Source organism: Crotalus tigris, unplaced genomic scaffold, assembly GCF_016545835.1.
Source record: "Crotalus tigris isolate CLP2741 ecotype Arizona unplaced genomic scaffold, ASM1654583v1 scf7180000019137.2069052, whole genome shotgun sequence".
NCBI lineage: Eukaryota > Metazoa > Chordata > Lepidosauria > Squamata > Viperidae > Crotalus > Crotalus tigris.
This window is the reverse complement of record NW_024097395.1, coordinates 1896827-1912886: the sequence shown is the minus strand read 5'-3', so window position 1 is coordinate 1912886 and position 16060 is coordinate 1896827. Positions and strand designations below refer to the sequence as shown.

Sequence of the window (16060 nt, the reverse complement as noted above, 5' to 3'; positions counted from 1 at the left end):
GGTCACCACAACATGGGGAACTGTATTATGGGGTCGCGGCATTAGAAAGGTTGAGAACCACTTATCTAGACAGTGCGCAAAAAGAGACAAGCAAAAAATGGAACAAAAAAGATTAACACACCTCCCAAAAATCAATCAACACCAACATGAGCATAGATTAACACCAAGATTAACATTAATAATCAAGAAGTAAACAATACCCCAATCAAATAACTGCCAAACAAGGTAACAGTAAATAGCCCAACCTAGAGATGTCAAACTCGCCATGTCACATGATGTTTCACGATGTATTGTGACTTTTCTCCCCTTTGCTGGAGCTGGGGTGGGCACGGCTTCCACACGATGCATCCGTCCCGTGGGCCGGCAGTTTGACACCCCTGGCCCAACCAAAGAACCTCCAAGACCACTCCCACCAACACTGGCAGAATATAAACAGCGAGCAAACCCCACGTTCAACTAGCACTGATGATGTTACCTAGTTTGGGTAATGAAATGTCTTCAGGAAAATAACCAAGCTCAGAGAGTACCAAGGATCCCTCATCTCTAGATGCCAGATGATAAGATGTCAATTGACTTTGTTGTCCTCAGGCTTGAAGTACAGGGCTAAAAATGAGAAAATAGTTTGCCTTATTTCCATATTCAGATGATGAAACATCACCTGGTCATGAAATATCTGTAGAAAATAGCCAAGCTCAGAGCACACCAGGAATCCAACAGTTCAGCCCTGAGCTGCATATACTAATAATGTTTTGTTTTCATATCTGGAAGCTAGACGGTTTCAAAACACCATTTGCTTGACTTGCAAAAGCTCATAATGACTGCATTTTGAAACCAGTCCAAACAGTAAGTCCAGTGAAATGACATGTGACAAAAAAAGTAGCAGGTTCAAATCTTGTTCCCCTCAATTTAGTATAAATTAGCCTTATCCTCTTTACAGTCTATAAAATAAAAACAGAAGTAGTATAGTCTGGAGATCTCTAAAGAAGACTCTGAGGCTGGGAAAGGTGGAAGGAAAGAGAAGAGGACAACTGGTAGCAAGCTGGATGGACTTAGTTAGTTTAGCCATGGTCCAGGTTAGAGACAGCCTTCATGAAGAGAATCTGCCTATATGGTTGCTAAGAGTCAACAATGACCTAATCAATCAACCAGTCAATCAAATCATTTGTAGTAATCCATATCCAATTTGCATGTGTTAATATGACATCTAAGACACAATGCCATAGATTTAATTTGAATGTCACCCAGGATGGTGCAGTACTTGGTCAATGGAGTATATTTGCACATTCAGGATGCTTTATCAATTACTGAGGAATCAAGCAAGGTGCTGACATCAGTGAATCAAAGTAAAACAAACATGGAGATGTCTAGATACAGGTACCACATTGTTTTAATTTCTAGAATTCTATCTGAAAGGCTTTATTGCCACCACCTTCTACTCTTCTGTTCATGTAGGAAATGACATTATTGGAGAAAGAATTTGCTCTTCAGGTATATCAAATATCTCAGAGAATGTGTCAGTACACAAGAGGAAGATAAGGGCAGCACTTCTCAGCTCAATGCCAGTATAATCTAGCTGCCCTTGTACACCTAGGTTGATGGCCAAATGGAGTTGCACACTCATGTTAATATTTCAAAGAGGTTGCGCATTCACACTAAAGGCAGGTAAAGGTTACCAAGTGCTTTCACCAGGAAAAGAAAATGGAGAAGGCAGCTCTATAGGTAGTCCTCATCTTACAACCTGTCACTTAGCAACGGACCCCCCACTTATGACTCAGTTTTGAAGTTATGATGTTGTTCCCCACATTTTGGGCACTCAGCAACTGGCCTGCATTTATGTCTATTTGCAGCAACCTACAGTCACATAACAATGACTTACGATGGTTTTACCAGAAACCTGGCATTTATATCTGGTTTCAGGCAAAATCCAGCCCATCAGAACAATAGATTCGCTTAACGACCACAATGTTTGCTTAACCAGCACAGCAAAGTGCAAAAAAAAAAAAAAGGTTGTAAAAAGCAGGTATGGTCAAGTGGTGACTGTTTTATAACTGTCATGATTTATGACTGTAATTGCCAGATTTAATTGTGGTGGTAAATTGAAGATACCTCTACTGCAGAGAATGCTCATGGTATGTGAGCAATGAGGTCCTTCCTTTAATAATTCTATTGATGGTTCACAGCCCAGGAATAGGGTTTCCTTTGGACAGTGAAAATTAATTTGGGAGCCACTGAATCTAGGCCTGGCCTCCCTTGTCCACAATGGGACTGATTAGGGTAAATGTGGAGCTGACAAATAGCATGTTCCTCCTATTGTAGCCCATGGGAAGGAAAACTTGGATGGACTTCATTATGATGGCTGGCAGCAATTCAAAGGAAGCAGAGAATCTGCCCTGTGGCATTTTCCTGTGCTATGATGGAAGAGACCCAAATTTAAATCATCACTCAAATGTTGAAACCCACTTGGTGGCTTTAGGCCAGACACTCACTTTCAGCCTGTCTCACCAACAAATTGTAGCAGGGAGTTGTGTGTACAGTCTTAAGGGTGAGCGACGGTAGCCAAACAAGCTGGTACAATCCTTGGTTGTATAAACAGAATCAAAATCACTTGGAAGTATTAGTATCGCTTTATGAAACCTTAATAAGACCACACCTAGAATAGTGTATCCAGTTTTGGTCAACAAATTACAAAAAAGATGTTGAGACTTTGGAAAAAAATGCAGAGAAAAGCAATTAGGATGTTTAAAGGCCTGGAGACTAAAACATATGAAGGTTTGCAGGAATTGGATATGGCTACTCCAGACCAAAAAAAAAAAAAAGGACTAGGGGTGACATGATGGCAGTATTCCAATATTTGAGGGACTACCACAAAGAAGAGGGGGTCAACTTATTTTCTGAAGCAACAGAAGGCAAGACAAGAAACAACAGATGAAAACCAATCAAAGGAGAAAAGCAACCTGGAATTAAGGAGAAGCTTCCTAACAGTGAGGACAATCAATCAGTGGAATAGCTTGCCTTCAGATGTTGTGGGTGCTTCATCACTGGAGGTTTTTAAGAAGAGACTGGATACCACCTGTCTCAAACTATATAGGGTCTCCTGAAGGGGGTTGGACTAGAAGGCCATCAAGGTCCCTTGCAGCTCTATTCTGATTGATTGAACCTTGTAATATAAATCTGTTTCTAGACAATGAATTTGTAAAATCAATCCATCAGGTATGACTCACATTAAATGCATACTATCCTTATTCGTGAACTAAGACAGTATTTCTTCCTCTTGTCTTGTTTTTCCTACAGGTGGAACTCTTCTCCATACCAGTAAGCAGATTCAAATCTCATCCATCTACCAGTTGGAAGATGTGCCATGGACCAATACTAGATAAGAAACAATCCATCCTCCCTTTACTCCAAATAAATAAACTGACATTAAAAAAACAACAACACCCATTTTCCCACCCTTCCTTGCTTTGCCTTCCTTCCCCTTAGATGCAAAGATGTTGGTTTATTTAGTCTTGCAAAGCTCCTGACACATTGATGGTACAAAGTAAAAAAGCAACAATAACAAAAAAAGGTTGAAGGTGAATTGAAAGGTTATTTGTTTTGAGCCAAATGGCCATGTGAAAAAGGCCCAGGGCATCCTTGATTAAGCCCACTGTTTCAAATGACTCCAATCAATCTGACAGATGTAATTTTGGTTGCCTTGAACACAGGGAAAACTTTGTCATTGACTTAAAACAAAGCACAATCATCTTTTTTTTTTTTTTTAACTTCAGTGCTTTCTAATAAAGCTATAAAACTTCTGGGACATGGTAGCTCAGCTTTTTTTCATGAAGAATACAAAGGGTTGGGATCTGATAATTATCCACCAAGAGTAAACCTTTCTAATTATGTGAACATTCAACTTGTGGTTTGCAGCTTTTAGTCATCCGGTAGCAATCTGGTGCCTTCCAGAGATGGAGGTTTAATACCCTTAAAATACCCGTCCTATTGGCTTGGTTATTTCAGGACATAATAAAACAATTCCAATTCTCAGCCACTTTTTTTTTATATCAGGTTATTATTTATAGGCTCAGCTGATGGCTACACCTGGCTGCCCTTGGAGGAGGAAGTAGGATCAGGTTAGACAAGAAAGTTGAAAAATATATTAGAAGACAGTTGCAAATCTCTTTCAAACAATTGCTAAGAAAATTGCATGGTTGCATCCATTAGTCACCAATTGCTGAGTTTGATTTAAGGGCATTTTAGATAATTTTTTTCTAAGAAAAAAAATTGCACAATACAGATACTCCTCAACTTACAACCATTTGCTTAGTGACTGTTCAAAATTACAACAGCCCTGAAAAAAAGTGACGTATGGCCATTGCAGCATTCCCACGATCATGTAACCAAAATTTGGGCTCTTGGTAATTGGCATCTATTTACAACAGTTGCAGCATTCCAGGGTCACGTGATCACTGTTTTTGACCTTCCCAGCCAGCTTCCAACAAGCAATGGATGAAGCCCGATTCACTTCATGCCCAGGTGATCACTGCAGTGATCTGTTTAATAAATGTGACTAAAAAGCTCATAAAATCCTGACTCACTTAAAAACCGTCTTGCTTAGCAATAAAAATTCTGGTCCCAATTCTGGTCTTAAATCAAGGATTAACTATATACACAATTGCTTACCTACAGTAATTTTTGAAAGGACCTCTGCCTACATGAATTTGATTTCATTGTGTTCTCTGAACTCATTTGATCAAGTGCCAACATCCTAAAGCAGGGGTCCCCAAACTTGTCAACTTTAAGACTTGTGGACTTCAACTCCCAGAATTCCTCAGCCAGCCTGACTGGCTGAGGAATTCTGGGAGTCGAAGTCCATAAGTCTTAAAGTTGACAAGTTTGGGGACCTGTCCTAAAAAAAAAGGCAATCCATTGTTCTATCAACTTTATATTTCATTCTCAAAAAGTTGCTTTTTCTTAGTTATAGCAACCTCCTCATTTTCCAGTCATCTCCATTCTGAGTTCAGACTTTTTAACTTGACCTCCTACAAAGCACACAGTGTTCAAAAGTAGTCTGGCATGTATGGAAAAGATTCTCCGGTTGTCGAAAGTATACACTCAATCCCCAGATTCCAAATTAAGATCCCTAAGAAGTTCTAGGAGATAGATGGGAAAATAAGAAAACATAAAAGAAGGTAAATAGAAACAGTTTCTCTCCACATAACCATTTTGGACTATCTTTAAAATGCTTTTTTACACACTTAACTGGTCCCAGAATAGTGGATAATTTCAATTTCAGTTGATTGTTCACTGTCAGTTACAGACTGATCTGTAACTACCAAAGTGTAAGGATTACTTATGAGATCTCGAAATTTATGGATAAATAATCTCCGGGGTTAAACTTGTAGAAGTTAGAATGCCACATGGATGACAGGAAGGTATATAGACTGTATGTATCTCTACGACAATGTTTTTACACTTGGAACAAGACCAAAAGATTTTTTGTGTGTGCTCTTGCAATCTTGTTCACTTCTTAATCCTGAAATTTTGGTACAACTGTTTATATACATTGTTCTTCCTACTCCAATCCCAGCTCTCCTTTAGTTAGAAGTTTAGGCTACTTAACTAAGCCTTCCCCAACTTCTGATACATCCCAGGCCTGGCTCAGGAATTCTGGGAGTTGAAGTTCACAGGTCGTAATGGGACCATTGTTCCCCACACCTGGCCCAGACTGAGGTCCTGGCTGTATTGTATTGTATTGATTGTATTGCATTCATTGTATTGTATTGTATTGCATCCCAAAAATGCTTTTTCAAAAGGCAGCTGGACATCCTTGTATTTTGAACACATTTTGCTTCTCATCTAAGAAGCTTCTTCTTCTTGGATGAGAATGTTTTCAAAGGAAAAAAACCAAGAAAGTCTGGTTGTCTTTTGGAAAAAGCACCTTTGGGACAACCATGACCTGGATGACTGAGAATCTCCATAGACAAGTTATGAATCCCTTTTCTCCATATTCTTGAATCTTAATATTAGGCTTCCTTTCATGCACACTACTATAAATCTGGATTAAGAGAATTCATGTGTCCACTGAACATGCTATGCCAAAATAAGCCATTTTATAGCTCATTATGATCATCTGGTTAAGGTAATGGAAGAGGAAATCCAGCCTTTTATCATATACTGGGTGCTGCATTGTTACCACTCATATTCCTCCTCATTTCATTTCCAAACCTGCAGAAATTCTGCTTCAATATTCATGTGCACTGCTACTGACAAGGTGACTTCCAGATTCCCTGGACAATAACCTCCAGATGACCCAACCAGCATGGCCTTTAATGTTGTACAGGCACAACTGAGCCCAACATTTCTGTTGCTAAGTGAGAACAGTTGTTAAGTGTGTTTTGCCCCATTTTGCGACTTTTCTTGCCACAGTTGTTAAGTGAATCACTGTAGTTGTTAAGTTAGTAACCTCATTGTTAAGTGAATTTGGCTTCCCAATTGAATTGGCTTGTCAGAAGATTGCAAAAGGTGATCACATGACCCCGGGACACAGCAACCGTCATAAATATGAGTGAGTTGCCAAGCATCAGAGTTTTGATCACATGACTGTGGTCATGTGAAAAATGGAATAAGTCACTTTTTTCAGTATTATTCTAACTTTGAATAGTCACTAATGAACTGTTTTAAGTCAAGGATTATCTGTAGTGCTAAGATATATGGAAGGCACCAAGTTGAGGAAGGGAGCAGGCAGGAATGAAAACAAATTAGTTTTGCAATAGTGGTGAATATCTATAGTTTGAGGGTAGGGCAGTGGTCCCCAACCTTTTGGGCACCAGGGACCGGTTCCATGGAGAGAGGTTTTTCCGTGGACCGTAGGGGGCCTGGTTTCATGTGCTGCCTGTATCCTGCAAATGGGGCTTCACTTGTTTGCATGGCCAGGTTTCTGGCATGCCACAGACCGGTGCCGGTCTATGGACCAGGGGTTGGGGACCCCAGGTGTAGGGTGAGGGTGAAGATACATTCTCCAAGCTTGTGGGTCGGTTTCCAAACATTTGGAATATTTCCAGGCTAGGTAACATCTTCAGCAGAGTTTAGGCACTGTCAGTGTCAGTGTTCTTCTATTTATAAGGGCTTCAGGTGTGGGTGTGTCAAGTGAGGGTCTTGTGATGGGTCAGGTGTGAATCTCAGTGAGTCTTGTGATAGGTCTTGTGATGGGGAGGTTACATCAGGTCGGGGTCACTGGGAAGTGAAATTAGTTTTCCAATTAAACAATATTCACAAAGCAATTTCCAAATCAGTTCTGCTATGAAGATTATCGTGTCAAGCTGTTCAAGATATAATCTGGAAGACAGCTAAATTGCAACGGAAGGCAAGCAGATTGACGCAGCCAAATACCGTGCAAGATTGCAGCCCTGGGGGCAAAGCTGACTTTTTATCCCTGAGGTTGTAATGGGATTTGCACTGATTGCAAACTGATGCCCAGAAGGTGATAGGATCTGCCAGCCCAGAGAATATGGTGGTTGCTCTGCCTAGCACTGTTCCAGGCCCCAAATGAATAAGACTTCAAAGCGGAAGGGGGTATGGCTGGAGCAGTTCCCACCTCTGGACAAAAGCTGCTAAAATCATCCAATTTCTTATTCATGAGTCTGATTGAAAAAAATAGTCTAATAACTATTTTAGTGCCTTTCAGATGTGCTGGATTGCAGTTCCTGTAAGTCCTAGAGCACACTGCATGCTGTATCTCTCCTTGGTAAGTTTCCATCCATATTTATTAATTCCATATTTACTCCATATCAATTAATAGAGAATAAAGCAAAATATTTTAACATTGAAGATATTGAAAGATAGTTTTGAACAATGGACTAGAAGTTAACCTGAAGAGTATCTGCCTCTGTCTTTGTGTTTCAAAGATGTTATGAAAGAGGAACAATTTTTATCAGACAATAGTGTGTTCCTTTTCTATTTTTTATTTACTGCACTATTTTTTCCTTTAGTTTGTATTGATTTGTATCTTTTTCAATATAACTTTTAATAAAATTACTATATAGAGAAAGGATTCCATCCTTAATGATATTTCACAATTCTGCCCAACCTCCTGACCTTCCTCTTCCATAGATGGATCATGTCAGCATTGCAAGATACAATCTGGGTCGGTCACCGGGACCAAAGGTTTAGTCTTCCAAGCTTTCGGACTCATGCTGAAGCCCATCCTCGGGGAACTTCTCTCTCACCAGAATGTGTGCTTTGGGATATTCTATGTGTAGTATTTGAGTGGTGCCTTCCTATTGGTTGATTGGTGTGTTGATGGCCAGTGATTGGCTGTTGTTTCCTTGCGCTGCCAAGTCCTCAGCTCTTAAATACCTGATAAGCTGGTGGTAAATCAGCACTCCTGTTGACTGACAAGGGGCCCATTTCCCAGGCTTCAATCATTTCCCTGGCTGTCTTTGTACCTGCTCAGCCAACAATCTTAGTAGCTGTGAAATTGAATGTCGTTCATTGCAATGTGAGACTACCAATGTCATGTCAGCATTTTACACAATATACTAAATGACAAATTAACTAACCATATTTTAAGTTAATAACTTATATTTTATAGATTATGGTTTGTTGTGTCATCCACAACCAGAACATATGGTTAATCTGTAGCTAAGATAATGTTGGGCGAGTACGTTGTGTGATCTCTGAATTTGTTGGTCTTGCTCATAGGAACCATCAATCTATTCTGAAGATCAATGTAATGAATTCCAGATATGTGAATCTATGCACATAGCCACACACCCCTTTCCCACCTTTTCCCATTACAAATATTAGCTGACTGCTATTAAGTGGAATCCGGATTTCTGGGTAGCAGGCGAAGATTATGATTGCTATATACTATATATATATATATATATATATATATATATATATATATATATATTGGCAATAGCAAAAGTAAATCTAATTCTGAAGCACAGATGATTTGCGGTATTCATTCATTCTGAACATAAAATAGCTGTCAGCATTCCTCGCCTTTTAGTTTAACAGCCAATGCAGAAGAAACTGAACAGCTATGTTACATCTGTAGGGCTTTCCTGCTGAAACTCTGCTACTTCATCTCCAACTCATTTATCACTTCCAGATTTTACATGCTATGATCTTCACTGCAGGGCTCAGTTGGGAAAGGCATCAGTTCTCTGTTTGAAGTGCAAATTAAAGAAGATGCAAGCTCAGCTTTCAGGAATGGCAAACTATCAATAATAATAATAATGACAGGAATGGACAAAATCTCAACTCACCAGTTACTTGGAACAGAGTGTGTATTACAATATATTTCAGCTATCCTAGATGGTTGGGAAGAATGATCTATTCAGAAGTGCTAAATCCTGTGACAACCAATTGATAGATTGTGGGTAATTAGGAACCATCCTCATCCTTGTACTAACATGAAGCAAACCAAGGCATATTATCAAACCAATTTAGTCTGGTTCTTGTGGACCAGTTTTAAATCTTTCAACTTGATGGTGGTGATTGTTAATCATAATCAGAATAGAGTTGGAAGGAACCTTGGAGATCTTCTAGTCCAACCCCCTGCTCAAGCAGGAGACTATACAATTTGAGACAAGTGGCTGTCCAATCTCTTTTTAAAAACCTCCAGTGATGAAGCACCTACAACTTCTGTTCCACTGGTTAAGTGTTCTCACTGTTGGCAAGTTTCTCCTTAATTCCAGGTTGCTTCTCTTCTTAATTAGTTTCCATCCATTGTCACTTATTTTGCTTTGGAAAATAAGTTGACCCCCCTTTCTTTGTGGCAGCTCCTCAAATACTGGAATACTGCTAATTTCCAAGCAAGGGACAGAGCTACTGGTAATTTCCAAGCAAGGAATAGACAAGTTGATGAGAAGGAAGCTCTATGGCAGGGGACTTCAGACTTGGCCCTTTTAGGACTTGTGGACTTCAACTCCCAGAATTCCTCAGAATTCTCTCTCTCTCTCTCTCTCTCTCTCTCTCTCTCTCTCTCTCTCTCTCTCTCTCTCTCTCTCTTTTTTTTTTTACTCAAAGCTCATTTTTGGGAGTGTCAAAGTGTGAAAGTGAAGACAATGCCAGTCTGGCTGCACAGAAATGCACATAACTTTAAACTGGAAATGCAAATAAACTTTATTTTGAAAAGAGATGCTTTAGGGGGAAAATTGCAATTTGCCAAATACATGTAATGTCAAAGGTCATTCAGGGGAGAGTTAGAACTACATATAGTCCTCGACTTACAGCTACAATTGAACCCAAGGCTTCTGTTGCTACACAAGACATTTGTTAATTGGGCTTTGCCCCATTTTACAACCTTCCTTGCCACAGTTATTTAGTGAATCACTGCAGTTGTTAAATTAGTAACAAGGTTGTTAAGTGAATCTGGCTTCCCCATTGACTTTTGCTTGCCAGGTCACAAAAAAAAAGTGATCACCTGACTCTGAGATGCTGTCATAAATATGAGTCAGTTGTCAAGCATCCGAATTTTGATCATCACCATGGGGATGCTGCAATAGTCATAAGTGTGAAAAATGGTTATAAGTCACTTTTTTTTCCAGTGCCGTTGTAATTTTGAATGGTCACTAAACAAATGGTTGTAAGTTGGGGACTATTTGTACGTCACTGAAAAAAAGTTACTATTTCCCTTTAATAGTGTTACCAAAACACAACTAATGGGAACCAACAATTCTGCTTTCCCCCGCTAAAATATTCTTCGCTCAAGTACATTAATCAATATACTTGGATGAATAATAAAATAATAAACTAGAAAATCCATTATTCCCAGTGAGATTCTGAACAATCAGTTCAAGTCTACTGCTTTAGTTTGCTGCAGTCTTCTTCCCAAATACTTTAAATTGCAAGAAACGATCATTTGATTTCAGAATCTAAACAGAGAATTGTAGACACCGGCCAGCCAAATGAAGAGCAAGGCTCATTCAGCTCCAAAGAATTCCTTTTCTAATAATGCGGCCCTGATAAATCTCTTTTTAATCTTCTTGTGCATCTGAAAAACCCATGGATGGCGTACACCCTTCCTTATAAACCGTTACTTCAATGGGAAAGCCTTTTTTTTTTTTTTCCCTACGAAAACTGCTCCGGCTACAAAGTTCCTATTATTTCCTGCAACTTTCTACTCGGCCCGCTGAAAGAAAGGACTTTTCAGTTCCCACTAAAAGCTCTTTTGAAAACTTCAGCCTTCTGCTTCTGTCGGGGAACCCCTTCCACATGACCGGAGCCAATCAGGAGAGGGTGCGGCATTAGGTCATAAAGGGAGGCGGGAAGTTCCATTCAATGAGCTCATCAACGGCATTCCCAGGGTTTTATTTATTATTTATTTATTCTCTCTCTCTCTCTCTCTCTCTCTCTCTCTCTCTCTCTCTCTCTCTCTCTCTCCCTCTCTCTCCCTCCCCCACGTGGGATCCAACAGGATTTTTTTTCTTTTCCTTAAAAAAAAAAAAAAAAACTTTTCGGGACTTTTCAAACACTTTATCCTTTCCTTTCCTTCATTTCTCCCCAGAAAAGAAAGCGGGGAAAGCGGGAAAGCGTTTAAGGCCGCCGCTCAAACAAGGGCAGAACGGGTCCGAGCGATCCCCCAACCGCTATGCACCTCCCGGGAGAAACTCCGTGGAAAGCGGGACCCCAGCGCCCTTTGCCAGCTCTCACGTGCGCTCACGCACCCACCCGAGGCTTCATCGCGCCGCGTGGCCCGAAGGAAGGGCGCCCCGGCCCAGCTTTTCCGGAGCGGTGGGTGGGACTGGAACAATAAAGTGGCTCCCATCCAGAGGATGCAGATAAGCATCGCGGAGCCCAGCGGGCCAGCTCGCCTCTCTCTTAAGCTGCGCTCTGGTCCGCCCTCCCCTGCTCGGGAGGGGGAGGAGAGCGAGCGCGGCTACCCGGGCGAGCGGAGCTTCTTCTGAGCGGCTGCCACGTCGCTTCCCCTTCCACCCCCCAGGGACATTCCCCCCCCTCCCCACCGCTCCGGTTGAACTCAACGCCGCCGGGACAGCTCCAACCCTACTGCGAATGCGCGCGCGGTACTTGAAGGACCGGAACTGTTTCCACGGATCCCCGAGTCCCAAGCCGAATCCCGGGGCTTTCCGTGGTGCGTGGGTGCAAAATAAATGGGCCTTGTCTCCCAGCTGACCCAAGACTCCCTCGACTTTGCTATAACGGGGGGGGGGGAAGCTGGCGACCTACACTTCCCAAGCAAGTCCTGCGGATATATCCTCCTGTCTCCTCACCCCTGCAGCCTTTTCACCTCTTCCAAGTTGGAAACGGGTACCCCCTCCGTCCCTTTCTCCCTCCCCCCCAATTCCCATCAGCCACAACGCCCTTCTTCCAGACCCGGACCACGGGAGCGTGCAATAGTGTCGCGCGCCCGCCGCTCCACCTCTGCATCTCGGCGCAGCATCGTTAGCCACGGGGCGCGCTCCCGCGTGCATCTTCTGAGAAGCGCCGTTGCCCGAATTTGAAAGCAAGCCGAAAGTCCCGGCTGACAGGAGATCTAGCAGGCACCCGATCCTTCCCGCACCCGAGAGTAGAGGCGGGCCAAGAACACGGCACGCAGTCGCTAACCGCCCTAGCTCGACCGCAGGGCGCCTTTACGCGTGAATGTGGGCTACGTGTGAAGACGGGAGCGCTCTAGAGCAGTGTTTCTCAACTTTGACAATTTTAAGGCATGTGGACTTCAACTCCCAGAATTCCACAGCCAGCATTGCTGGCTGTGGAATTCTGGGAGTTGAAGTCCACATGCCTTAAAATTGTCAAGGTTGAGAAACACTGCTCTGGAGGTCCCACTTTTCGACAGAGCCAACCTCTGCCGTACAATCTGCTGCCTGGCCTCTGAGCGTGCATTAAGGAGACATCGCAATTTCTTTCTGAGCATCTGGGATCCGGGCGCCCTGACCCCGCCCATTCACCATCCCCCTCCCCACCCACCCACCCACCCACCCACCTACCTCATTGGAAAGGGGGAGAAATGGGGTGGGCGGGGTCGAAATCACGCTTCATGCTTTTACAAGCGACTAAATAGCGGCAGTGTATGTCTCTGGCGCTCGGAGGGGAGGGGAGCAGGAATTAACCGCCTTCCGGGAAATTGCCTCCTCCTTGGAAGCGGATCAAGGTTTCCCCAAGCCTCCGAAAGCGAATCTATACCGTAAGGCAGGAAGAAACACAGCTGCTCCGCTCTCAGTGGCGGGTCTGCCCTGCCCAATCTCGGGACACTCGCCTTAAGATCGCAGCGGTGGCTTTAGCCAAAAGAGGGAGGGAGGGAGGGAGGGAGGGAGAGAGAGAGGGAGGGAGAGAGAGAGAGAGAGAGAGAGAGAGAGAGAGAGAGAGAGAAGAGAGAGAGAGAGAGAGAGAGAGAGAGAGAGAGAGAGAGAGAGAGAGAGAGAGAGAGAGAGAGAGAGAGAAATCGGAAGAGGTTCTAGGTCATGGGTAGGCAACCTCGGCTCTTTTATGACTCATGGACTTCAACTCCCAGAATTCCCGAGTCAGCATAGCTGACTCGGGAATTCTGGGAGTTGAAGTCCATGAGTCATAAAACAGCCGAGGCTGCCTACCCCTGACCTAGGTACACGCATACATATATTAGGAAGACAGCAGGATAGAGAAGCGGTGAGCGTTTTCGTGGTCAGGTGCTGCTACAGGTAGGGCAGCAAGATCCTGGGAGCACGAACTCCCAGCAAGGCAGCTTTTCTGAGCTCGCGAAGTCTTCTCAAACCTACGCGGGCCTTCATCCTTCTCGGATCCCCGCCCTAACAAGCGGTCGGTGCGCGGTTAAGCCTCGCATCCGTGCAAATGGAAGGAATGCAAGTATCTCCATTTAAACTGGGAGCTTGCCTAGCTACTCCCGGGAAAAAAAAAAGGAAAAAGAAAAGCAAATGGCTTAACTTTCAAGAGATCAGTTACCTGGGGGAGCCACCGCAGGTAATTGAGCAGCAGCCGCGCTCAAGGTCTTGAAAGCGGACGAGATGCGGCGTTCCTCGGGGCAGGGCTCCGCTTGTTCCCTTGCCTCGACGGCGCTGATACTCCTGACCCCACCGGGAAGGTCTCGCTTGGAGGGGAGGGGGGGGAAACTTCCTTGGCTCCCCTATTCCCAGATCTTCGCCCTCTCCTTCCTCCCCCAGCGGAAGAACTCAAAACTTAAGAGCTAAAACGACGGTGCGGGGATCCACTCACCTTGCCACCTTTCCGGATCTTACGGCCCATCCGACGGCGCGCTTTTGCAGCTGAGGCGCTTTTGCCTTCCCCCCCCCCTCTACCCTCCACCCTCTCAACCTCCCCGATCGAAGTAATAACCGCTGTTACTTACTCTCCCGGGAGAGTTCTGGCGAGGCTGGCCGCAGCTCGCCTCCCCACCATGGAAAAGGGCCAGCGGGTGCCTTTCTCAGCCGCGCGAGGATCCCTCTTCCCACAACCTCGGGAGCTCTCCAGCGCCTCGCCAAAGGGGGTCCTGCGCGGAGATTAAGCGGCGGGCCGGTTCCTCTTGGCGCCGAAGTCCTCCAGGCGCCCGGAGAGAAAGTTGGCGGAAAGTTGAGGCCGGCGCAGCATCTGGAGAACTTCGCGGCTCTTGCGGCCACGGACTGAATGGAGCGTCTATTTCGAGGGTCCACCAGCCGCGGCGGCGGCGAATATTTTCCAGGCGTCGCTCAGCGCCTTTTGCTTCTTGCCCTGTTGGTCTTCTTCCTCCTACTCCTCCTCTTCTCTCCCTGCCCCTGGTTACCTCCCTCTTTCCCAGACGGCCGGTTCTGTGCCTCCTCCAACTTAAGGGGGTCTTTTTAAAACAAGTGAGGCTTGGAGGTTGTTTTAATAGGGTGGAAAGAGGGAGGGGAGGGAGGAGGGAACTCCTGCAAAAGGGGGGGGGGGAAAGAAGAAGAGGAAGAGAGGAAGGAGGAGAGAGAGGAAAAAGAGAGAGAGGGTGGGGGGAACTGCCCAGCAGCAGCGTGTAAGGCTCCAGGAGCCAGGGCGAGGGGAAACGAATGAATTCAATTAGAGTTAATTACAAACATTCGTCAAGAAATGCAATACACGCATGTTATCACCACCTGATTTCCTCCTCGTGTTGTAGAGGGGAAAGTGAGGCCGGTCCTTTCAAAGCCCTCCCCTGCTCTGGCTCGCTCCCCCTCCCTCCCTCCCTCCCTCCCCCCGCCTCCTCCCCCCTCGTATTACAAGCGTAGGTTGTAAAAGGATTTCTGCTCCACGTTGGGTAGAAAATCCAGGTTTCCGATGCTTTCCGTCTGCTAAAGCCGGGGGATTGCTGGTGATCAGCGCTTAATGCATCGGAATGGCTGCGTGCCCGTCGCCTCTGCTTCCTTGATCCTGCCCAGCTTTGCAAGATCAGAAGGGAGGAAATGCGAAGGCTGTGAGGATGGGGGAAAAAGAAAGTTCATGCTGCAGAGAAAGACCACCCGACATTGGAAAAGAAGGGTTTGGTTTAAAAAAAAATGGGAAGAAAAAAAAAACAGGAATATTTCACGAGGCGATTCCCTAGCCTTTTTGCAATTTTGTGTAAGAATTGTGCAAAAAAAGGGGGGGTTCCTTTTCCAGCATCTGCGATGTGCTAAGCGCAGGGGTAGCAACCTTGGCTCTTTTATGACTCATGGACCTCAACTCCCAGAATTCCTGAGCCAATGGACCTCAACTCCCAGAATTCCTGAGCCAGCCATACTGGCTCAGGAATTCTGGGAGTTGAAGTCCACGAGTCATAAAAGAGCCAAGGCAGGTAGGGACTCAGATCCTGATGGGTCTTCTCCTCTGTGGAAGTCCTCATTCATGCTTCACTGAATTATGCAACAAAAGAGTTGGAAGGGACCTTGGAGGTCTTCTAGTCTGGGGGTCCCCAACCCCCAGTCTGTGGACCGGTACCAGGTCACGGCATTCCAGCAACCTGTCCTCACAAACAAGCAAAGCCCTATCCATGGGATGCAGGCAGCACACAAAACCATACCCCCTCCTGTCCATGGAAAAACCTGTCTCCGCGGAACCGGTCCCTGGTGCCCGAAAGGTTAGGGACCTCTGTTCTAGTCCAACCTCTGCTCAAGCAGGACACTTTATACCAATCTGAACAATTGGCTGTCCA

The 16060-nt window shown here is 44.6% G+C and overlaps 1 protein-coding gene across 1 annotated transcript in view; it reads right to left on the bottom strand.

Annotated features, from left to right (window-relative positions):
• Nucleotides 1-14754, bottom strand: part of HAS2 (hyaluronan synthase 2) — a 37292-nt gene extending 22538 nt beyond the window's left edge. The window contains exon 1 of the mRNA XM_039359835.1: nt 14294-14754. The gene's annotated coding sequence lies outside the window, so the exon portion shown is untranslated. The remainder of the gene's footprint in view (nt 1-14293) is intronic.
• Nucleotides 14755-16060: the final 1306 nt, after the last annotated feature.